The sequence below is a fragment of the Schistocerca piceifrons genome, chromosome 1 (assembly GCF_021461385.2).
Source record: "Schistocerca piceifrons isolate TAMUIC-IGC-003096 chromosome 1, iqSchPice1.1, whole genome shotgun sequence".
Taxonomy (NCBI): Eukaryota; Metazoa; Arthropoda; class Insecta; order Orthoptera; family Acrididae; genus Schistocerca; species Schistocerca piceifrons.
Genome location: NC_060138.1, coordinates 922,225,282 through 922,232,219, shown reverse-complemented (window position 1 = coordinate 922,232,219; position 6,938 = coordinate 922,225,282).

The window sequence follows — 6,938 nt, the reverse complement described above, 5'->3', positions numbered from 1 at the left end:
AGACTGAAGTTCAAGAGAATCGTACTGAAGAGTCAGTTTAGGAGAAAGCGGGATACAAAAGTGCTGAGTAAGGAGGAGACGCGTTTGAAGTTCTCTAAGGATACGTAAATGCGATAAAGACTAATACAGCAGGCAATTGAGATGAAGAGGAATGTATATCTTTAAAAAGAATAATCACAGATGTCGGAAAAACAAATTTCGTTATTAGGAAGGTAATGACAAGGAATCATGGGTAACATACGAAATACTTCAATTGAGTAAAAAATGTTCAGAGAAAGACAGGAATAAATCAATATAAATCACTTAGGAATGAAAAATTACACTGAAGAGCCAAAGAAACTGGTACACCTGCCTAATAACCTGTAGGGCCCCTGCGAGCACGCAGAATTGCCGCAATACGACGTGCCGAAGACGCGACTAATATCTGAAGTAGTACTGGAGGGAACTGACACCATGAATCCTACAGGGCTCTCCGTAAATCCGAAAGAGTGCGAGGGGTGGAGATCTCTTCTGGACAGCACATTGCAAGGCTGCTCAATAATATTCATGTCTGCGGATTTTGGTGGCCAACGGAAGCGTTTAAACTCAGAAGAGTGTTCCTGGAGCCACTCTGTAGCAATTCTGGACGTGTGGGGTGTCGCATTGTTCTGCTGGAATTGCCCAAGTCCGAAAGAATGCACAAAGGACATGAATGGATGTAGGTGATCAGACACGATGCTTACGTACGTGTCACCTGTCAGAGTCGTATCTAGACGTATTAGGGATCCCACATCACTCCAACTGCACACGCCTCATACCATTACAGAGCCTCCAAAAACGGTTCAAATGGCTCTGAGCACTATGGAACTTATCAGCTGAGGTCATCAGTCCCCTAGAACTTAGAACTACTTAAACCTAACTAATCTAAGGACATCACACACATCCATGCCCGAGGCAAGATTCGAACCTGTGACCGTAGCGGTCCAGACTGAACCGCTCGGCCGCCCCGGCCGGCCCAGAGCCTCTACCAGCTAGAACATTCCACTGCTGACATCCAGGGTCCATGGATTTAAGAGGTTGTCTCCATGCCCGTACACGTCCACCCGCTCCATATAATATGAAAAGGGAGTCTTCTGACCAGGCAACATGTTTCCAGTCATCAATAGTCCAATGGCAATGTTGACGGGCCCAGGTGATGCGTAAAGCTTTGTGTCCTGCAGTTATCATGGGTACACGAGTGGGCCTTCGGCTCCGAAAGTCCATATCGACGATGTTGATGGCGCGGCATTGAAATCTGCAGCACTTTGCGGAAGAGTTGCACTTCCGCCACGTCGAACGATTCTTTTCAGTCGTCGTTGGTCCCTTTCTTGCAGGATCTTTTTCCGACCACAGCTATGCCGGAGGTTTGATGTTTTATCAGATTCCTGATATTCACGATACACTCGTGAAATGGTCGTACGGGAAAATCCCCACTTCATCGCTACCTCGGAGATGTTGTGTCCCATCGCTCGTGCGCCGACTATAAAACCACGTTCAAACAGACTTAATCTTGATAACCTGCCACTGTAGCATCAGTAACCGATCTAACAACTGCGCCAGACTCTTGTTGTCTTATATAGGCGTTGCCGACCGCAGCGCCGATTTCTGCCTGTGTACATATCTCTGTACTTGAATACTCGTGCGTATACTATTTTCTTTGGTGCTTCAGTGTAGGAAGGGCAGAGAACAGAGAAGCCAAGGTGAAATAGTTGCACCAAAAATTCGAATAAATAGAAAAAGAAATGCACTTTGGAAGGATTCACTCAAAATAAACTTCGACGGAATTAATAACGAGGCCGTCAGCTTTAAGACTGCAATGAGAATTGCACTGTTAAGCGCAGAGGAGAGAGGGTACAGTTGGAAAAAATACACTGGAGGCCTCTATTAGGGGGAGGACTTGTCTGATAACGTAAGAGAAGAAGAAAAACGTGTGGAGAAGAAAGAGATAGGGGATCCAGAATTAGAGTCAGAATTTAAAAGAGCTTTGGACGACCTAAGATCGAATACGGTAAAAGGGACAGATAGAACTCCATCGGAATTTCTGAAATCGTTGGGAGAAATGACAACAAAACAACAGTTCACGTTGTTGTGTAGAATGCATGAGTTTGACAATGTACTATCAGACTTCCGGAAAACATCATCCATTCGATTCCGAAGATAACAAGAGCCGAAAAGTGTGAGAACCATCTCCCAATCAGCTTACCAGTTCACGTATCCAAGTGGTGACAAGACTAACATACAAATGAATGGAAAACAAAATTGAGGATCAATTAGATGACGATTAGTTTAGCTTTATAGAAGCTAAAGGAATCAGAGAGACAGTTCTGACGTTGTGCTTGATAGTGGAAGAAAAATTGAACAAAAATCAAGATACGTTCGTATGATTTTTTTAACCTGGAATAATCATTTGATTTCATAAAATGGGGCAAAATGTTAGAAATACAGAGAAAAATAGGAGCAAGCTGTATGGAGAGATGGGTAATATACAAAAACCAAGAGGGAACAACGAGAATGGAAGACCAAGAACGAAGTACTCGGATTAATGTGTGCGTAAGACAGGAATGCAATCTTTCGCCTCTACTGTACATCGAAGAAGAATTGACAGAAATAAAGGAGAGGTTCATAAATTGGATTAAAATTCACTGTGAAATGATATCAGTGCTAAGATTAGCTGATGGCACTGCTATCCTCAGAGGAGGTGAAGAAGGATTACAGAACCTGTTGAATGGAATGATCAGTCTAATGAGTACAGAATATGAATTGAGAGTAAACAGAGGCAAGTAATGAAAAGTGGCAGAAACGAGAATAGCGAGACTCTCAACATAAAAATCGGTGATCAAAAAGTAGACGAAGTTAAGTAATGCTGCTACATTGGAAGCAAAATAACTCACGACAGACGCAGCAAGAAGGCCATAAAAAACAGACTAGCAGAAGCAAAGAGTATATTCCTGAACACAAGAACTCTACTAGTACCAAAAATTGGGCTAAATTTAAGGAAGAATGCACGTTTGGAGAACAGGAATGTATGGTAATGAATCATGGACTGTGGGAAAATAGGAACAGCAGAGAATCAAAGCATTTGAGATGTGGTGCTACGTAAGAATGTTGGAAACCAGGTAGACTGATAACGTAAGAAATATGGAGGTTCTTCACAGAATCGGTGAAGAAAGAAACGTATGGAAAAAATCAACAAGAAGAAGAAACAGGATGATAGGACATCTCTTAAGATATCAAGGAATAGCTTCCATGGTACCAGAGGGAACTTTAGAGGGTAGAAACTGTAGAAGAAGAGAGACACTGAAATATGTACAACAAATAATTGTGATATAGATTGTAAATGCTACTCTAAGATGGAGAATTTGGCGAAGGAAGGAATTCTTGGCGGGCCACATCAAACCTATCAGGAGACTGATGACACAGAGGGAAAATAAATAAAATGAAATGCGGCCAGGAAGACAGAAAATGGGGAAATGGAATATACACACAGGGTGATTCAAAAGTAACTGTACACAATTCACGGGTGTAATGTAAGCATCAAAATGAGAATGGAATGCTAACTAAAGTTTTTTTTGAAACTGATTTACACTTTGCATTAAACCTTGGTTGCTATTCTGTGTTTAGTCTCCCGCAGTTATCGCGATTATGCTGTTATCCTCTCTCTCCGCGACTGGCAGCAGCAGCGTGTATCGATATTCGCACTCTTGTACTATCTTTCACCTTTCGCTTATACTTTCCGGCTGTACCGTGTGCGGGCAGTTGGTCGGTTGGCGTAGAGCAGCGAGGAAGTCTCCGTGGCGCGTTGTTTGACCGGGCCCACTGGCGGCGTTTGGAGTGTGAGTTGGTGTTCCAATTGCTACGAGGTCCGTGGCTCACCAATCCCGGACACGAAAGTTGAGTCTTTACTTAATCTACCAGCCAGCCCCAACTGTTCAGATTGTGTCGTTTGAATTTCCTTTGTGGGCTGTTGGGACATTCCCGTGAGCAACAATGTGTGTTTTCAAGTTGGCGAAATTATAGCCACCCTCCTGTGAAGTTTAACTTAACTTGATTATTTTTGAATTGAAGTTCACCAGCGGAATCTTCTGCCTTGTGGCCGTTAACGTTCCGGTTACCTGCCCTGGCCGTTGACATACGTTCAGGAAGTGTATTTTCCTCGTCGAGTTGTGGCTGTCCAGCATGGCGTGCAGTTTGACAGCTGAATGTGTAATTCGTTGTGGGCGCCGATACCTTCTGCACGTTCCATTGAACTCCCTATTGTGTGCTGGTCGGGTGGAGTGGAAGTTATCCTGTCGCTTGGTCCGTTGACTGTCTGTCGGTTGGGTTGCCATCAGATTGAGAACTGTTGGGCTGACTGCCTGTCTCACGTAAGCGAGCGTTAGTGTTTGAATTCCAGGCCGATTCTTGGAAACTTCTGACAAGGGAACCTCCCCATCGCACCCCCCTCACATTTAGTTATAAGATGGCACAGTGGATAGGCCTTGAAGAACTGAACACAGATCAATCAAGAAAACAGGAAGAAGTTGTGTGGAACTATGAAAAAATAAGCAAAATATACAAACTGAATAGCCCATGCGCAAGATAGGCAACATCAAGGACAATGTAAACTCAGGAGCGCCGTGGTCCCGTGGGTAGCGTGAGCAGCTGCGAAACGAAAGGTCATGGGTTCAAGTCTACTCTCGAGTGAAAATTTTACTTTCTTTATTTTCGCAAAGTTATGATCTCTCCGTTCGTTCATTGACGTCTCTGTTCACTTTAATAAGTTTAGTGTCTGTGTTTTCCGACCGCACCGCAGCACTGTGCGATTAGTAGACGAAAGGACGTGCCTCTCCAATGGGAACCGAAAACATTTGATCCAGGAAAACACGTCTGATACATTCTATACGACACTGGTGACGGCATGTGCGTCACACGACAGGAATACGTTGTCGACCCACCTAACTTATACACTTCGCGAATGGGTAAAAAGATTCTTCTACCTTGCCGATTTAGGTTTTCTTGTGGATGTGATAGTCACTCCCAAAAAAGTGATAAAAACGTAAGAGTTTGTCATGTAAACCGAAAATAAAAAATTGAAATATGCAGTTGAGGGAAGGCTTGAACCAACGACCTTTCGTTCCGCAGCTGTTCACGCAAACCACGGGACCACGGCGCTCCTGTGGTCACATTTGCCTAGATATTGCCTATGTTGCGCATGGACTACTCGGTTTCTATATTTTGCTTATTTTTTCATAGTTCCACACAACTTCTTCCTGTTTTCTCGATCGATCTGTGTTCAGTTTTTCAAGGCCTATCCACTGTGCCAACTTATAACTAAATCTGAAGGGGGTGCGATGGGGAGGTTCCCTTGTGAGAGCCTTTTGATGTACTGCCTTTCTTACTTGTCCTTGTTGTTTATTTATGTATGGCTTCTAGCCGATTTTAAATTAAAGTTGTTTGCCCTTAGGGCATGTTATTGTTTGGGCCTTCAGCCTGATTTTAAGAAATGTTTTAAGATAAGGCCTTCTGCCTTTTAAATTCAAATTCTTTTTTTGGAGTCTTAAGTTACTGGCCTTCAGCCGATTTTAAATTAAAGTTGTTTTGCCGTTAAGGCGTGAGATTGTTTGGGCCTTCAGCTTGATTTAAAGAAATTTTTAGGATGAGGCCTTCTGCCTTTTAAAATTCAAATTCCTGCTTTGAGCCTTAAGTTATTGGCCTTCAGCCGATTTTAAGTTAAAGTTGTTTTGCCGTTAGGGTGTGAGATTGTTTGGGCCTTCAACCTGATTTTAAGAAATGTTTTAAGGTAAAGCCTTCTGCCTTTTAAATTCAAATTCCTGTTTTTGAGTCTTAAGTTATTGGCCTTCAGCTGATTTTAAATTAAAGTTGTTTTGCTCTTAAGGCGTGAAATTGCTTGGGCCTTCAGCCTAATTTAGAGAAATGTTTTAAGATAAGGCCTTCTGCCTTTTAAAATTCAAATCCTTGTTTTGGAGTCTTAAGTGATTGGCCTTCAACCGGCTTCAAATTAAAGTTGTTTTGCCCTTAATGTGTGAGACTGAATGGCGCATTTAGCAGGAATTGAGTTCTAAAAATTAATGTTTGCCTTGCTCTGTTTTTAATGTTTCCTTTACTCTTGTAATATTTGTCGAATGAATAAAGTAATATGTCCGAGTACAACTGACAACCGCTTATTTTGGCCCCTTTCCACAAATTGAACTATCTGTCCCGTCTTGCGGGTATAGCAAGGGAAGACCCCTTGTCTCTGTGCATTTACCCACGAATACGTTTAAAGTGTGTGTTGTCCCCCTTACCACACCTAATGTTCACTGCAAAACGATGTTGATATCCTCGTACTATAGTTACACGAAGATTCTCATATGCCCCCAGGTGTGTGTTATACGGGTTCACGACACCCTCACGGATAAAGAGGCTCTCATCCGTAAAGAGTGCCCAGCGACCGAACACTACATCAGCATGGCGCTCGAGTAACCGAAGACAAAAATTTTGACATCTAAGGTAGTCTACAGGCGTCAGATCCTGTATCTTCTGCTTGTGAAATGGTTGGAATTTCTTTCTCCGAAGCAGGTGCTGTACAGTTGACTGAGGTACCCCTACAGCGGCACTTATACGGCGCATACTAATGGTCGAATATTCATCTACCACTTCCGGGTTATTCTCAACATCTACTCCATACAGTTGACGCCGACCTAACTGTGGCGCACCACGAATGCCATATACCCTTAAATGCATGTCCAAAGCTATGGAAGTCTTAAGGTTTTGTACTCTTCTGTTATGGAAACATTTCCATATACTGTCTTCTTGCTGCTCGTCCATTTCGTTCCGCTGCACCGTAAAGGAAGCGCATATCAGGGTATTCAGCGTTTGAATACGCCATCTTATTGTACACAACAACTGCAGTCAATGAACTGCCGACAGAATAAATGTAT